This window comes from Danio rerio, chromosome 8 (genome assembly GCF_052040795.2).
Source record: "Danio rerio strain M-AB ecotype USA chromosome 8, GRCz13ab, whole genome shotgun sequence".
In the NCBI taxonomy this organism is placed as follows: domain Eukaryota; kingdom Metazoa; phylum Chordata; class Actinopteri; order Cypriniformes; family Danionidae; genus Danio; species Danio rerio.
In genome coordinates, this window is record NC_141028.1 from 29,626,243 (window position 1) to 29,645,954 (window position 19,712).

Consider the following 19,712-nt stretch of genomic DNA (forward strand, 5'->3'; position numbering starts at 1 on the left):
AAGGCACATACTATTGCTTGTAATATGTAATGAAATAAAGTTTTAACACTTTTTCATGCGAGAATGTAGTTATTCAAAACTCAAATCTGTGGATTGTTAGTAAAGATTGTGTGTAATTTTAAGTGTGTTTTGCCGGCAGCGGAGATCTATGACCTCCAGGCGTTAACGGCGCTCATTACTCATGTATCCGCCGAGAGGCGCCTGTCTTCAGGCTAGACATTGGGACAATTGCCCCGTCTTCGATGGCTCTATATGCGTCCGAAAATGAAGTTTTAACTGTTTTTCATGCTAGAATGTAGTTGTTTAAAACTCTAATCTGTGGTTTATTCATATAGATAAAAAAATAATAACTTATATATATATTTAATTCTGAGATTAGTGACCTCCAGGCGATGACAGGTGCCCAATACTCATGAAACCGTCTAAAGCAGACATTTACCCTGACATTGAAATAATTGTTGGCTGTTTAACAGCCTTTGGTTTCATTAATTAATTACTTTTTATTCCAGTTTATTATGTTTTGGCTAAGCACACAGTTGTTCATTAAATATTATTTCCTATTCTATGTTAACTGTATAAAATTAAATAAAGGTGCAGTACAACCAAAAAGATGTTGGTAACCAAATCGTTTTGGGGGCTATAACATTCTGTTATTACCTGTTAAAAGTTCATTTGTATTAATTTCTACGTTGAGTTAAAAAAAGGTTTGAATTTCTATAACTAACGTGCAAAAGATATAGCCCTTTTCACAGTAATTTGCTGTAATCATGCTACCTGCCGTAATTTCACAATAAAATTATGAATACAACATATTACTGTGAATTTTTCAGTTAAATACTGTGAAGGGATACTAATGTAATTTACTGTGAAAAATTACAGTAACTTGTTGTGAAAACCTGGAAATTTTTTACAGTGTACTTGGATTATATATTATAACCCTAGTAAAAATAAACAAATAATGATCAGAAGCAGCTTTATAGAAAATAATGGATAAAACAGATAAAAAAAATTGGGAAGAAAAATCACTAACAAAACAATTTGGAAGCATTGTAAATAATGAAAGAATAATTCGTCGTGGCAAAGTTTAGAGCACATATTTGATGCATAAGAAGTTAAAATGCACCTTTAAATCTATTACTTCTTACTAAAAGGAAATTGTATTTAAGTTGTATTATTAAATTTTCAAGTTAAAAATAATTTAAGGGTTTTCTCTAATTTTTCTAATATTTCCAGCCAGGTTTTAATGAACTTGTAATATTGTTTCTATTTTTTGTTTCTGTATTATAGAGACTCTATATTTCTATATTGTTTCTATTCTTTGCAATAAATACTGCTTGTAAACTCATTTATTTCTATATATATATATATATATATATATATATATATATATATATATATATATATATATATATATATATATATATATATATATATATAATGTAATTCCAGTTATTATTAATAAAATAACTGTTTTTTTGCTGGGGTGTATTAAACACTGGTTACTGTATGTCAAAATAAAAAAGCATGACACATTATGCAGCTCCTACTGCTTCACAAATGAATCTCACAATATTTTTTTCAGTCAAAATAATTTATTTTTAATCTTATTTTGTTAAAATCCTAGACCATATTCTGCTAATTTCTCCCAAAATAACACATTTTCTGAATATTTACTTGCAGGTCATTCAAGATACATTTGACTCTCATCTTTAGTTTGTTGAGGTAGAAATAAAGTTTTTGACGGAAAGCACACTAAATCTGCATTTAAAAAAATGGTTCAACCCCATTTATTTACATTTTATATACTTTTTCTTAGGCTAAAGCAAGAAAGTCATACAGCCCTTTTCCACAAAGGCATTTTAAGTGCTGGTCCACCGCACCAGCTATGAATAAAGAAAATTAGTTCTTATTGTAAGCAAGAGCTATTCAATTAATTGAAATACGATTTTGATTTCCATTTTAGTCTCCAACATTCATGAAAAATATTAATCAAGATAAAATGATTTCCAACAGTCCATACTTGTTCCTTTGCAAAGTAGCATCAAAACATGAGCTAGGAGAAAGAACCACTTGCACTGGGGGTTGAGGGTGTCCAGTATTGTGAACAGAACATTTTGAGTATAATTTCTGAAATGACAGCAGAATGCAATGCTGAACATGTTATTTTTGCATGCAATTTCTGTCTATTAAAACTATGGTGTGCTGCATGAATTTGTTGTATTGTTAGCTTGAATTGGATGCTGATGAGGTTTGCAAAAGTGTTAACAGTAATAGCAGCACACAATTGATGTGTTTAAAATTGGCACTAGACATGGACCGGTATAAGATTCTGACAATATGATAACCTTGAAAAAAATATCACAGTTTCACAGTATTGTGATTACTGCTCTAAAATATATTCTTTTTAAATGTCTGGGTAAAAAACAAAAAATTTTCCGCCCCTTTGAACACGATATATACTATTTTGAGAAACATTTAAAATATTTTGGAGCAGTAAACATGTCAGGCTAAATAATGAAAATGAATAATTGACTTCGGCCTTCTTCATTAAATTCAAAAACACAGATTTATTTACAATTTAAAATGGCTATTTGAATATCATTTCAACTGGAGATACTGTTGTTTAAAAAAAAGTAAATAAAAATCTTACACGTACCTAATAGGCACGGTATTACAGAAAATTTTGATGGTATTAAAACCTTGACTTTTCCAAATTGTGGTATAACTTGAAAGCGGTTATTGTCCCATGCCTAATTGGCACTTCCACATTTGTGTTGAAAAAAGATGAAATTTTAAAGTGACATCATGTCCAACACATGGAATATCAAGATCAGCCAGCTCTGAACCAGCAATAGCGCTAGCTCAACTTTCAAGTTCATGCCAGTGAAAATTTTGTAATATACATCTCGTATGACTTGAGGCAGAGTAAATAAACAGAAAACTTTCATTTTTGGTTGATGTACTCTTTTATGACCGCCTTCCGGACTAGTCGATTTTGACAATATGTCTTTTTGCTCATTGGTAGTAAACAGGGTCATCGTGCAGGCAGCTGGTTTGAGCCTCAGGCAGAGACTGAATGCTGCAGAGTGATTTTACAGCTTGCCCGTGAGGCTCAGACACATGTTTCACAGAGCTTTCAATGCCGAGACTCCCACTGCAGGCATCATATATTCACATCGTCCTCCAGTGCTCGTATCACCCACAGCTTCCTGGGGAATCACAGGAACCAGGCCAGCGGGCATCGCTCAGCACCGGTTCATTTTTCTCATGTACCCGATCTGTCTGAGGTCTTTGTGTGAGCAAGACAGAGACTGAGAGTGAGTTTCTTGGTTCAAGCGTTACAGTGTCCCTCTGTGAACAGGCAAACTGATAGATGACTGCAGGCTCAATGGAGGTAGCAGCTAAAGAAGACCCTTGCGGCCAATGTTTATCAAAGCAATAAATAAAATGAAGGAAAAAACAGAACATTTTTTTTGCCGGATTTACTAAACATGGCAATGTATTGCAAGTGTTCAGTTTTATAAATGCTCATATTGGAGAGCAAAGTTTTGCAAGTGTAATAAAAAAAAATAATAATAAATTAAATAATTCTAGCGGTTCATTTCTCCAATGTGATAATCTCTACTGTAGTGCGAATTAGAATATGTTTTTAGGGCATTAAATAATTGTGTGATTACTCAGTCTCCCTCGTCATATTGCCTGCTTTATTAGGGGTCGCCACAGCTAAAGGAACCGCCAATTACTCTGGCTATTGTTTTACACAGCAAATGTCCTTCTAGCCACAACACACTCTCCCATTCACAGTGAGTTGATTAGTCAATTTAGTTTATCAGATTCACTTGTACCACATGTTTTTGAATTAGGACTGGGCGATTTGGCCTAAAATCAAAATCTCAATACTTTTTTTGCCCTTATAGTTCACTGACAGGTTTTGTACAGTGAGAGATTTTTAAATGAAGGGTGCATTACTTTAATTATTGAATGAAATAGCACTATCTACTATCTATGATTATGTATTGACAGGATTTATACTGTTATGGAAAGCCTGAAAAAGTCATGAAATTTTGACATGGAATTTTCCAGGCTTGGAAAAGTTTTGCCAAACAAAAAAATCCACAAAGTTTTGGAGAAGTCATGGAAATTAGTGTAACAAATATCTTTATACTTGAATTAGGGCTGCACTGTATTGCAAAAATCCGCCATTATCATAATTTTGTATTTCTGTGATATATATTGCGAGGTGAATACAAATTCACCAGATAATTTAACAGGTTTATTTGACTGATTGGGATTATGTAGAGGGGTGAATCGCAATGTATAACAAACAAATTACAGGCATAGATAAATAGAATAAAGATAAATTTGAATGATAATTTTCAGGCATTCACTATTCGGTTACAGATATTGAATGATCAACACTGCATAGTCTTCATTGTATATTATTTCTTCTTTATTAAAGTTACAAAAATGTCTTGTGACTGGATGTTTTAAAATTTGAAGTATTTAAACGTTTGCACAGTCACAGGTCTTAAAGGGACAGTTCACTCAAAGATTAAAATGTACTCACCATTTACTTACACTTCACTTGTTTTAATACTATAGGAGTTATTAAATTATATTCTTTTTGTAAAAAAAAAAAAGAAAAACCATAAATGTTGAAACAAGTGAAGAGTGTGAAAATGGTAAGACATTTTTGGGTGAACTATCTCTTTAAAAATGCATGCAGATTATAAACTTTTACTCCAGTATGATTAAACTGTACACATTGCGATATTGATGCTGAAACGATATATTGTGCAGCCCTAACTTGAATATAGGTTAGTTGTTTTTACTTGTATTCTGTCCTTGGCCAAAAACTTGCTCTCACATTTTTAGTGCTGTGTAAGCATTATCAAAATCAAGTTTACATAGATATAAAAACAAATTTAAACACAATAGTTTGTTGCGTGTTCTATAATAGCTGTAAAATCATGGAATTTTAGTAGTAAAAATATGTATGAACCCTGATTGAACATCATCGTTGAACAACTGAAAATTAAAACACACTACCTAAAACCAGAGATGATCAAACTGGGGCTCACATTGTAACCATTGTAACCTTTGATATGGCCCATCATCCCATCTGAAAAAGGAGTATGACTGATGGGCAGGGTTGGGGCGAATGATTTTAACAGAGATTGTCATTTCTAGTTTAAAATGATCTTTTTTGTTTGCTTTATTGCTGAGTGCCTAAAAAAAGCCAACTGAAGTTAATAGTTTCATTTAAATGTTAATTGTAAATACTGTGTAAAACTGTAAATAGTCGCTGGACAAATCGAGAACAATGCAGAAGACGTCTGTGAGCAAATCAGGGCAAAATCAGGCACAGCTTGACTAGCGTAACCCCATTCTGTTATAAATTAGATTGTTTTTACTGTAATAAGTTCATTAAATAAAAAAAAAATGTATACTGCATTAGTTAATACAAAGCAACATTTTCTGGTTATTTTTAAATATTCTAAAATAAATTACGAAGTACCCATGGCAGCTATTTTTACCTTCCGGTTGGGACTTGACCAGTTTCCTTGCTATGAGGTGACAAAACTAACCACTAGCCATTGTGCTGCCGAATGTGTGATTTAATTTATATCAAAAAATAAGGTCAAGTTCAGATGCAAAAAAATAAAAAATAAAAATTGCATCGATGTTTCACTGTATGTAAATCCTCAGAGTTTTTAAATGTATCAAATGATTTGGGTTAGAGTAAAGGGGAAAATAATTGTGAAGGCAGAAGCTGTAGTAAATCTGATTTCATGTCTCTGCAATCTCTGGAAATTATAGGTTTACTTTGTATTTAAGGAGAGAAAAAAAATGACCAGACAAATAAAGCTCTTGTCATTTGTAAAGGCTGCCAGTAACAGCTAATATGCTTGGCAAATATGACAAAAAATAAATCTGAAAAGACATGAGATTGACTGAAGTACTTTGTTTTGGTAAGCTTATTTAAATAGAAAACCCGAGTCAAAAATAGAAAACTGGGGGTGCAGCTAGAGGCGATTGCATTATTCCTTTTATAAAAATGTCTTTTGATCAAGCTTGTTTTTCTTTTAAAGCATCACATCAGTGGAATTTGATTCCACAATCTGTTTGAGAATGAATCTTTTAAGTCCTTTAAGTATAAATTTAAGTAATGGCTTCTTAATAGTCAACACTGTAAACACTAGGTTTTTTTGATTTTGTTGTGGTTGTTTTTTGTCCTTCAAAAATTACCTATGAAAACTAGTTTTGGGCTAATTTGGGTACAGTTATGTTCTTGGGGAAAGTTGATTTAATGTACCCTGTACCTTGTTGTGAAATAAATAAACATATATTTGATTGATTGATTGATTGATTGATTGATTGATTGATTGATTGATTGATTGATTGATTGATTGTATTTTCAAGATCAGGCAACCTTCCAATCTTCTATTGTCTACTTTTGGTGTGTCTGTCTGAATTGTACCCCATGGTTTGGGGCACCATTGTGCTTTTCTTCTGCTACTGTAGCTCATCTGTTTCAAGGTTTGATGCGTCGTTTCTGCAAACATTGGCTTTAAAGAAGTGTTTTTAGAAATTACTGTTGCTTTCCTATCAACTTTAACCAGTCTGGTGGTTATTATTCCCTGAGCTCTGGCATCAAAAAGGCATTTCTATCAACAGAAACGTTGCCGGCTGTATATTATTTTAAACAACTTCTAACTTTACTTTCTAAACCCTAGATATGTTTGTGTTTTGTAAACCCCAGTGTCTGCTGTTTCTGACTCTGACCAGCCCCCAAGGCAACATCAACCATCCCATGTTCAAAGTCACAGAAATCACCTCTCTTTCCTTATTCTGAGACTAGATTAGAAATGGGTACTAACGAGCAGCTGAACAGATATATCAATAAGTACTGTTGGAAAGTTTGAAGGGTTTTTTCCCCTTTAAATGTAATGTCTATTTTAAAAGTCCTTATATTTACTGAGAGACAAACAGGAAACTAGTTTATCGACAAAGGGCCTTTAGGATGCTTAATGGCCAAATTAAAAGCACATTAAGATCACTGTGAAGTTCACGTGTTTCTTAATTTGATATCATTTGCCAAGTTGTCACAAATCTGTCATGAATATTCAATATGCCACCCAGCCATATTAAATACTCATTAATCCACGGCTGCTGTGGCTCAAGGTCAATTGCAAGCATTTAAAGTGTCCACTCGTTCACTGCACACCCCTGAAACACTCTCCCGGGCCATGTTTAGTGTGTGTGTGTGCGCGTGACATTTCTGTGGTGGGTTTGGAGAGAAGGCTGTCGTGATGGACCGGACTCAATTATCCCATAATCCCTTATGGAAATCTTTAAAGCAGAAAGACTAAAACCTCTCCTAAATTCAATTTAAATCTCATTCACTTTCCATATCCAGGTTGTATCGAGCTGTTATAGCTTCTTATCAATCATAATGAAACCCGCTTTTTCTCATTTTCTTCTGATTAACTCCTGCTGATTCAGCACAAGGCTCGACTTGACTGGTTTTTGATTTTTGTGGATGTTAGAGATGTTGAAAATGACATTTTATAATGGACTAATCATTGATTGATGAAACTATATACTATATACCTGTATACTGGTCTCACTGTTTGCTTCAATTTACAATTTTTATGTCATAAATGCATTCCACAATGGGCTGCATCCCCAATTTTTAATTTTACTTCACATGTACATCATTTTATCTTTATATACAAGCAGTCAGAAATATGATCTCGGCCTTTAATTACAAAGAAAATTTCTTAGAAAACACTCTTCTTAAATGTGTGGTACATAAGCAACACATTCAGCAGTGTGTTATGCTGCTCATTGAGTGGGAAAGTTGGGGGATTTTTATAGTTTGCAGTGAGAGGGGATCTTGGGTTCTAGTGTGTTGTTAGTCAATGTTGGTGCTCTGTAAAAAATATTAGTTGACTTTACTTAAAATGAGTAAACTAGTTGCCTTACATTTTTTATGTAAATAAACGGTGCATAATTAAAAATATTTAGTTACTGTAAATCAACTTAAAAGTTCAGGGTTACAATGGGTTTACATCCTTTTTTTAAGTGGTCAACTTGTCGCTTTTAATAGCGAGTTCAGACTGCATTATTTTTTGCCCCGATTTTGCCTCGCCGACAGGTTTTGAGAAATGAGTAACAATCACACAGTGTGAACTATTAAAGTGACGTGATCTGAGAGAATCGCAGTTGAGTCGCCGACACCCGTGAGATATTTGGCATGCTAAATATCTAACTCAAGTTAAAAGCGTTTATTTTTGGTCTACTTGAACCCAAGAAATGAAGGAAACTAATGGAAGTTTGGCAGGAACGACTATGTCTTTTTGACATGTCATCTGAGCAACACCACAACTATGTCGAAAAAAGCAAAAAGTTTGAGTACAAAAAGTACTTTTCTACTCCACTAATGGCTTCTTTCTCCTTATGTTGTTAATAACAAAAGATATACTTCATGACCTTACGTTGTTTTCATGTCACCTCTTGCATGTTTGGTTGTGAGACGTAGTTTGTAGACCAAGACACTGTTGTCTGTGATTTTTTTTTTTTTTTTTTTTTTTTTTTTTCTGTGAAATTTTTGTACCCCTTTGTTTCGAGTGTGGTCCTGAAAAATCTCCAGTTTCAAGGGCTATCCAGCTCTCCCCTTAGCCCTAAGCCTTCAAGCTAAAGAGAATTGGGACACCCCTACTCCTTTACAAGAACTCACAAAACGAGGGGTAGGGGGTTAGATTAGGCTAGTAATAGATACCAAATAGTCCTTGTCTTTATTGGCATCATGATGCACCATAGAAACTATTTTTACACCCCTATTTCATTGAAGTCTAGTTTTAATGTCAACGTGTCTAGTCTGCTAACCGGCTAATCATATTGAATAAAATTAATATGTCTGATGTTAATGACATCCTTCAATATGCCTCCCATGACAGCTAAAGCTGGCAAAATAATCCAGATGTTCTCCGCATTTATCCCGGGGAGGGGATGGACGTCCAGCGTTATCCAGCCTCCATTGTCTAGACTGCAGCTCTGCACAGAAGTTGGTTTCTCTCAAGGTTTTTTCCCCCTCACTTTTGTAAATTGGTGAAGTTTGTTCCTCGTCACTTTCGTCACTGGCTTGCTTAGTTTGGGACTCGTGGAGGTGCGCATCGATCGATTTGCTCTTCAGTGTTTGGACTTTCAACAGTGAAAATTAAACCATTCTGAACTGAACTAAACTGATCTCAACTCTGAAAACTGGACTGACACAGTTTCAATTTACCTCTATGTTGAGCTGTTTTGACACAATCTACATTGTAAAAGCACTATAGAAATAAAAATTAATTGAATTGTTTATCTGTCTGCAAATTGAAATTAATTGAAATCCAAATATCAATATATTAAATAAAATCTAAATATTTGCCTTAGATTAAGATAAATAAGTAAGAGCTAAATAGAAATATAATAAACAATAAAAAATAACATAAGAAATGATAAAAGCTATAGGCAAATTAAAAAAGAAAAAAACTGACAAAATAAAATGATGCAAAACGACAAACTCGCAGTGAAAATGTATATAAAATATATTCCATGCAAACTATTTTGAATTGTCACTATTTTATAAATAATAAATGTATTTACTACGATAGTATATCTATGAAAAAAATACATTTATGTAAAAAATTTTATAATCTAAAAAAATGGATTAAGTGCTTTAATCCAAGATGCACCTGTGGGATTTCACATGGCTGAAGTCTATTGATTTAACAGAATGTTTATGAGGCTGTATGTGAAGAGGAAGGGAGTTGTCAGAGCAGGAAGTGATCTCCTTCTCTTCCTGCCTCCAAAAATTGAGGAAATGTTTCCACATTGTGCCCTCAGAGACGTGACAGCATTCCCAGAGCAGACAAAAAGAAATTCCCAGGAATAAATATAGATTTGCTTGGTTTTTAATATCGACTGATTGGTTGTGAATTGAGACATCATTTTTGCTAAGCCAGTGGTGTTTAGGAATGGGCAGAACTGGGTGTGTTTGAAGGACTTGTGAGATGATGGCAGCAAAGATTAATGTGTGTTCATGTGAGAAACCAGGCTGCCGGATCCAAGAACGCATTTCTCTCTCCACTCCAGGGATGTGCGTTCAAGAATAGCACTGACCTGCTTCGGTTCTTTTCTCTCTTTGAATGTGTCCTGTGATTTGTGAAGCTCAATGTGTGTGTGGGGGTATGTTTGAGACTCCACTGTCAACTTCCTGCGAGCATAATGTCCAAATGTGTCATTATGCAACTACACAGTCTTGACTAGTTTAAAATGGTTCAAAAAATTTTGTGAGTCATTCAGTAAGTCTGTCAGTCTTTTCATTTAAAGGTACATACACTACTTTTAAAAAGTTCTTTTTTTATGCTCACCAAGACTTTTTTTTTTTTTTTTTTGGTAAAAACAGTAAAAAAGAATAATAATTTGAAGCATCATAAAGTTCATAAATTTTAAATAAAAATAGTTGGATGTATTTTTTAGCATTGTCATTGATATGTGCTCATCTGCAATAGATGAAGTGCAATGTCAAGTCAGGAGTATATTTGAGTCAGAACAACTGTTCCAAACACATTCATTTACACTAATATGTTTCAGATTTAAAATGCACAAGTTATGCTACGATTACAACATCCGTCTACATTACGCTGGAGTTTCAAGCGCCAAAAACCAGCAGTTTAAAAATGCTGAAGAGGCTGTTTTCCTTTTAAAATGCTGCTGCTCCGTTTTAGTGTGGATGGGCGGAAAACGGAGACCTCTGAAAATGGATGCAGGCCTGCAGACATTCGACTATAGGATTGTGGCTTTTCCCTCAATATTAAGTAGACTGCAAACAGTTCTGTCTTGCATCCTTTCTATATAACATCCTGGCTACTGTTTCACTTTCTTAACAATAAAATGAAAACATGATATAAAGAACTGCTTATTTTTCTGTTGATATACTAGCAACTTGACAAAAACCAAACATTTTGAGGCGTTGTGTAGCTACATATTTATGTGACCATCATCTTCACTGTATGCATATTTATAACAAAACGGAGCCTATAACATTACTGCCTTTAGGTTTCATTGAATACAAAACATACCCTCTTTTGCTGAATATCAATTTTAATAATCAATAAGGGCTATTATAAAAGTAAAACATACAATAAGTTTGAACAGTATAGGAGATAAAGGCAAGCAATCAGTCAAATGTGCAGAATCAGTGTATGCAGTTTAACCTAACTTGTCTTTGAGCTCAGCCAAAACAGGTTACCTGAGAACAAGTAAAAGATTCAAAAGACTAAAGTCGGAGAATATGTAGCTACTGTAAACCTTTCAAGTGAAATTGAAACATTCAAGAAGCAGACATTTTGATATTTGGAACTTAAAAGTTGATTGTACTTATTTATATGAGGAAGACAATGTTTTATTTGTGCCTGTGTGTTTTTAGACTCCCCAGAAAGTTGTTTATATATTTGTATTTGGCAGTCACAAAGTTTATATTTTGTTGTATGTTATATTGCATAAATTAAATTGCGCTAAATGATATAATTGTAATTTTAAAGACTTTTTATTCCACTTATTATATAATGCTAGAGTGACGATATAATAGCATCACAATATAATACATGCTTCCAAAGAACACATACTTTTATAATAATTTTATTCTCAAGAATATTTAATTTAATTATAGCCAATTTAACAACTGAATATATAGGCTTTGAAATCAGAATGTGAAAGTGCATATACTAAATTATAAATTACAAAAAAAAGTGCAAGGTAAAACGTAACAGGCTGTGATATCTGCTACCAGATATATTTTCAGTATTTTCAGTCATCAGACATCCACATAAAAACATAATAAAGTAATTTGTAGTAAACACTAAGCAACAATACAGTTAGCCCACGGTTCAATACATACCACGTTTTTTTTAACACGGTGTTCAGTTCGGTTCTCATGGCTTGACACTTTTTTTTTTTATTCTACAGGCAGTAGGAACAGTAAGAGCTTACGGAGAAAAAAATAAAACAATTTATTGCAATACTCATTTTGTTTTAAGCCAGGAAAAGTACACTAGTTCCTAGTGTATTGTATAAAAAAATGAACACTGAAATCTCACAGCTGCTGGTGGCCCATGTACAAACTGGGGAACACAAAGTCCTACACTTTAAAAATAAACATACATGTGAAGTTAATAAAGATAAATTGGCCTATTTAAATTAACATATTTGTACTTAAGTAAACATGAATAAACCAGACTGTAGTCTGTAACGCGGATCAAGTGCTTTTATAAAACGACGAAAGCCCACATCTCCAATCACCGAAAACGGCTGCAAATCTTTAGCAATAAACACCTGCACTGCCTTTGTTATTTTTATGTGTCTCTCGGAACCAGTTGGGGATGTTTGCTCAAAAGATTCAGCGAGGGATTATTGCTATTTGGAGGACTTTATTACCTTCTTTGCTAACCTTGCTGGGTGATGGCGCTGCAGATGTGCAGTCATTGTTATATTTGTAAAACAATGCTTGCACACAAATTTTTGTTTAACATTTTTTAAATTTATTTTTTTATTATTGGCATTATACTTACCGGCAAAATCGAAATGTCCTTACACTGCAGATTTGAAAGATGCCGGCGCTTCCTCGTACTGTTGCTTCACATCGCCGGCGCTTTCTTGTACTGTTGTCTCAACCTCACTTTACCACCGCTCGCAATGTTAAATTGTGGAATGATGGTCAAGCACCCTCTAACTTTGCTGTTTAAGTCATCTGGTGGAATTGTATTGCAATATATATTTTTCCAAATATCTTTTTTTTTTATGTTTTCAAAATACTTGTGATATCATTGCTGAATTTTTAGCATAATTTCTTGTACTTTTTGTCATTAATTGTTTACTGACTTGGAGCTCGATTTATTTATTTTAAATAAAAAAAATCTGTATTAATGGATGAGTAAAAGCTTATTTGTTTTTTGAAAATCTTTACTGTTGAAACTAGTGTAAAGTTGAAAAAAAAATGTAAATGCTTTCTAAATTAAAGGTAATATTAACCAAGGTAAATAATCATTAAACATTAATAAATGCAGCGGTAATTGTCCAAATAAATATGGTATTTGTTAAATTTATGTTTATAATACATAGAATTGCCACAGTAAATGTATAAAATAACGTGATTTTATGTAGTATGTTTGTTTATTTCTTCTTTGCCACATCTGATCTTTGCACACAGGCTACTATATACTGAGTAATACTGTATAGAAGTGCTTCTGCAACACTATATGCAAGCATGTCCTGCTTAAAAGTGGACAGCTGGTCGGATTGGCACTATTTAAAGAAAAATGTGTGCCTGTTAGTGTATGTTCTTTGGCGGTGACGTTTTTGGGCCATCGTGTCCTTATTATTATTTTTTTCTTCTCCTCCAAATTGCAGGAAAAAGGTGGGGCAGGATAGTTCCCCTTTTACTTTTATACTGTATTTTCCATTTTTACACTCTGAAAAAGACTGCTTGTTTGTGTCTGTGTTGATGTTCCCAAATAAGGCCTTAGACAAAATGTGCTCTCTTTTTCAAGTGTGATGTTCATTTTGTAGGTCAGTTTGGTCGTTGATCAGCATTTTTGCATCTGATTCTGCATAAATGCAGGATTGACCTTGGAATAGTTTCTGCTGGACTGTTGTGTTTCTCGCGAAGCTACATAGGTTCATTTTAGACAGTTATTAAGGGCCGAGCAATGGTGTGCAGGCCCTATTGGAATTGCACCATTCTTCTTCTTTCTTCTTCTTTCTTTTTCTTTCTTCCTCTTCTTCTTTCTTCTTCTTTAAAATATATCACTTTTTTGCTGGTCTAAACATGCTACGTTTGTTATTGGTTTCGGAAGTGTGTGTGGCAAATGGCTCTACAGCGCCACCTATGGTTTGACAGAGTGGCCCCCGTAAGTCCTGCTAGGGATTTTATCCGACCAACACCAAAATTGGGTGTTGGAATCTAAAGGCCTTGATTATTAAATTGTGAAGATTTTCAATGAAGGGCATGTCTGAGGTTGCCTCACAAGCTTGTATGTTTTGCCACGAAACAGGAAGTTGTTATTACTCAGACATGCATTGTCGGATATGCCTGAAAATTCACGTTCGATGAGATTCCTCTCCTGAAGACATCTATTTGCCAATTTTGAATTACAGACATGGCGCCACCTGCTGAGAGAAGCAAGTTTGGCATAAATCTGTGATTTTTTTTTTTTTTTTTTTTTTCCTCAGGTTTTTAAAATATTTATCAGCTTAATTTTTTATTGTCCACTGTTAAATGAGCGACCTGATGCAGCTGCTAAGGATACTTTGAAGCAAGTGGTGAACAAATGGAAGAACAAATGGCAAATTCAAAGCGGTGTTGTCGCGCGAGTTCTTATCAGCTGTGTTGTCGCGCGCGTACTGAATAGCGGTGTTGTCAGCACACTGTTCAGATTGATGCAGACATGAGATCTCTATCTTACCCATGGTTTGTCCTCTCAAGTGGGGGAAAGACAATGCACAACGTTACCCACTGCTGTCAACCTGGGCCAAGTCATATCTCTCTTGTCCCAGAAACCTCAGTCCCAAATGAGAGGGTTTTTTTTCTGTTGCAGGGGACATTGTAAATGCCCAGAGATACCAGCTTTTACCAGATTATATTTATATGATAATTTTCCTTTAAACCCATCTCTATCTAAGTGAGTGAGTAATTAAATGTTGAATGTGATGAGTTTTCAACAATACTAAATTAAAAACTTTATTTTTTTTACATGGTTTAATATTTTTTTGTTATTAAAATTGAAGTTCCTGTTTCAAAGCTTACAGATAGATGGCTAATTTGTATGTCATTGACACTTTTGGCACTTTTTTGGAGTATTTTCATAAGTTTTGTTTTTTCCTGTAAATGATTCAATAAATACCGTACCGTGACATTCATACCGAGGTATTACCGTACCGTGAAATTCTGATACCGTTACATCCCTAATGTTTACATTTTAAACAAATGGCAAGTGGGAGTAGTGGAGTAGTGAGGTCAATTGGAAAATAATACATTATATGAAATCCAACCTGAAATCTTAGACAGAATTTCAAGACATTTTTAAGGCTAGATTTGATCAAAACACGTTTTACTGAACTGTCCTGCGTTTAATGATTCCAGAAGCCTTTTCTTACGAAATGAACTAGGGATGCGCAATATATTGGCGGCCATATTGTTATCGGCCGATAAATGCTATTTTTAAGATTATCGTTATTAATCTGATGTCTAAATAAGGCCGCTATCTTTAAGCCGATAAATTACGTAATTGTACAGACATGCCTGACACACACGCGTGGGCGGAACTTGTTTAAACTTGTCCAGTGCACTATAATGGAGCTTTCCTCACACTGTTTATTCCTTCAAAGTCCGCTGGGCATTAATAGCTCAGTAAGTAACCATGTTCGTTATCATTGTAGCTGTTTGATTGAGTGCCATTGTGTATTTTACTTTAAATCACCTCAGGAAAAATAGTACATGTGTAAACATCACAGCACCAGTGCACATGTGCTAAACAACTTGTTGGGCTGTTTGTAATCTAATATGATTATTTGTTATTATCAACGTGTTTCTTGCCATGTGTTGTTGATGTAAGATTGTATTCAGTTTGATCGGAATATTCATATTGATTATAACAAGCCCGCGTGAGGACTGTCACCACACACACACACACACACACACACACACACACACACACACACACACACACACATACCTACTTAACAAACCAATGAGGACACATGACTCAACACCCTACCTTTGGGGACTACCCTTTCTGAAGGGTCTAGAGACAAAAGAAAGAAATGACTGCACTACTAAAAATGTGCTTATTATGAATATCAGTTGATATTTGCAAAAAATTACTTCTATAAAGACCTGACAAATTACCTTCAAAATGAGGACAGTATTTTATAACTCACCTTTGGGGACATGTACACAAACTCCGGTATAGTCACACTTTGAGGACCGCAGTTATACACAAACTCAGGTTAAAGTATACTTTAAGGACTCAGTTATCTGAATATTTCTAATATAATATTCTTAATAATTATAATAATGTTAGTGCAGAGAGACATATGATAAAGTAAATAAGATCACTGAAAATAGACAATTACATTTTTTCCTTCACAAATAACTCAATCTGGTGTCAGAAGGTCATTTGGTGTCAAGTATTTTTTCATGAAATGACATATTTCTCTCATAAATAGTATGTGACAGACAGCATGTTAGCAGAATAATACATACAAACTAATTTTAAAAAACAGTAAGGGAGAAGTAAATGGATGACCTTACAGTGAGTTTATGAAGCTCAATAGACACATTATTATCCAATGATATGAGAAGTGATGAAACTCTACTGATAAGTCATATGATGGTTAATATAGTACACCTCAAATCCATTCACACTAAAACCCATACTGTATAAAACAAGGGTTGTGAAGTTCAAATTCATATACACTACCTACTTACATGCGCCATAAGACACGTTTCTCAGTGAAAACAATTACTGTGAAAGTCTTTATACAAATGATCAGTTGAAAGAGGAGTGTCTATAATTAATTTAGTTTAGACTACAGTGGAAATACACATATTTGAGGACTCTGTTGATACACACACACACACTGCTTTAGCTACACTTTGAGGACTCTGGTGATACACACACGCCTACCTTTGGGGACTCAGTTGATACACACATACCTTTGGGGACCTTGGTGATACACACACACTGCTTTACCTACACTTTGAGGACTCTGGTGATACACACACACCTTTGGGGACCTTGGTGATACACACACACTGCTTTAGCTACACTTTGAGGACTCTGGTGATACACACATACCTTTGGGGACTCAGTTGATACACACACACCTTTGGGGACTCTGTTGATACACACATACATTTGGGGACCTTGGTGATACACACACACTGCTTTAGCTACACTTTGAGGACTCTGGTGATACACACATACATTTGGGGACCTTGGTGATACACACACACTGCTTTAGCTACACTTTGAGGACTCTGGTGATACACACACACACCTTTGGGGACCTTGGTGATACACACACACTGCTTTAGCTACACTTTGAGGACTCTGGTGATACACACATACATTTGGGGACCTTGGTGATACACACACACTGCTTTAGCTACACTTTGAGGACTCTGGTGATACACACATACATTTGGGGACCTTGGTGATACACACACACTGCTTTAGCTACACTTTGAGGACTCGGGTAATACACACACACACCTTTGGGGACCTTGGTGATCCACACACACTGTTTTAGCTACACTTTGAGGACTCTGGTGACATACACACACACACACCTTTGGGGACACTGGTGATACACACACACTGCTTTAGCTACACTTTGAGGACTCTGGTGATACACACACACACCTTTGGGGACACCTACAATGATAAACACATAAGAAACAAAGATGCATTAATGTCCTGTTTAGATGAGAGAAGGACCCCCGCGGATGACTATTTCTCTGTGATAGAGTTTTATTTGTCCATGTTTTGTTCAGTTGAGTGCGGCAGGTCTGATCATAGTCACATAAGTGATAATCAACAAGCTTACATTTGTATTTGCTAAAATCTAACACAATGTTGTGCTTGGAATAATTCTGTTTATTGTTTTCTGAGTTTCATTTTAGACACAGTTTTGCTGACTTGTTGCAGCCATGGCTCTAATTGTATTAGATTTTTGACTAGACCTACAGACAAAACTATTGACTGAGCTCAGTAAAATGTTCTTTGATTATTTATTAATAATCTGTTTAATAACTAAAGCCAAAACAAATGGTAAAATAGTAGTTGTAAATTTATGTAATATGGTTTAAACAATTAAATAAAACATTTTAAATATATAAATATAATATATTTTAAAATAAATAGGTCATGTTTTGAATAACACCCATGTCCATGTTTATCATTCCATCGAATTAAACACAAATAAAACAAACATATTTATTTCAGGGTATATACAGAACTTCTTAAGTTGAATTTAATACCTTTTACTACCTTTTTTAATACCTTCAAAAAAATGTAATACCAGCACGACTTAGAGCTGCAACTGTAGTGGCGTAAATTAAATCTTTCTAAATGCCATAACATATTGCAGATAACATATACATTTAAGTAAAGCAGAGGGATTAATCTAGATGTCACAATGGGCCTTTGTTCATAGTTTTTAATCAATGTTATGCATGTCATTAATATCAATAGCCGCTCTTCTAAGAACAGTTCAGTACGGTTATGGTTGTTTCTCCACTGAGCCTGGATCAGTGCGGCACAATTACAAACCGTTCTCAGCACGGTTAGACAATCGTGCTGAATCAATGATGACAATAATACTAACAAAGAATTACATTTGTGATTATCATGCTGCCTTGAATGTGGGTTATCTGCTATATAAAGTCCTACTGTTACTTCATGAAGAATAAATGTATAGTTTACATCAAACAAAAATATGTTTTTTTATATGCGAGTTAATTTAATGAATAATATTTCTACTACAAAACAAACAAAAGATTATAATAAATCATTCAATTCAAGGCTGAAAGCTGCAAACAGTCATCAGTAATTAAATAGAAAAAGAATATACATCTCAAAAAAAAAGTCTCACTTCTGCCACTCTTTGAAAGTTTTGATTTTGGTTTGTGTCATTGTAAATGCTCACACTAGTTATGAGCTGATTTACATTTTTCTGTGTTTGTGGAATAAAGCAGGCGAGTCAGCCGACCCAATAAATGAGCAGGCAGAGCAGGATTCTCGCGATGACCAACAGCGCAATGCGGTTCTTTGTTATGAGCTGCAGTTTCAGTGTAAACTTAGAAGGCCTGCTTCTTTGGCTATGATGTGTACAGTATTAGATTTTACATTTAGCGGACATTTGCGCTGAACACGCAGTGAATGCAACGCATCCAGATACGGCCACCTTCTCCGAAAACACTCGATCTCGGTTGGTGGATCAACATTCACCACATGATAGTGGTCATCTGTGCCATTATTTGTAACTTTAGGTGGGATTTGCAAACCTGTGTACTTTTCACTCTTCAGGCGTTTGCAATTCCTGCAGTCACAAAAGCTCCCTGTCACCTGACAGCGGAAAGCCTTAAGTGATTGACTGCTAATATGAACCATTATAATGGCAGGGAAAAGCATTTCAGCACATCTTTAGAAAAAATCTAAGAAGGTCGCACTACAACCATTATATGCAGTCGCACACATGCTCCCAAATATATTATGAGGTTGCATAGCTTAATTTTTGGGCGCATATGCAACCAGAATAGTCACAATTTCGAGCCCTGGTGTGTTGACGTTGCGGCTTTGTTGCCAAGTTACCATACCACCTCACGATATCGCTCCGGTCCTACTCTCAACATTTAAATAAATCCACGCAAATTTTAGAATAAAGGCCTGTACTCAACATAAACTGAAAATGTATCTAAAAATCTAAAAATTTATCATGAGCTCGAAAATTTAATACCTCGTCAGATGACATTAACTACTTTTTAATACTTTTTAATGCCCTTAATTTTGACTAATTTCATTTACTACTTTTCACAACCCCCGCGGACACCCTGTATATTCTGGGTATTTGACAAATCAGTAAATATATGCACTAAAAACAAA

General features: G+C 34.7%; 1 protein-coding gene and 1 long non-coding RNA gene across 2 annotated transcripts in view; one reads left to right on the forward strand and one right to left on the reverse strand.

Moving 5' to 3' along the window:
- The window catches only part of LOC147842654 (uncharacterized), a 77,797-nt gene that overhangs the window by 27,104 nt on the left and 30,981 nt on the right, over window positions 1–19,712 (reverse strand). The gene's annotated exons all lie outside the window — the stretch shown is intronic.
- rhocb (ras homolog family member Cb) overlaps window positions 1–19,712 on the forward strand; it is a 68,989-nt gene that overhangs the window by 19,218 nt on the left and 30,059 nt on the right.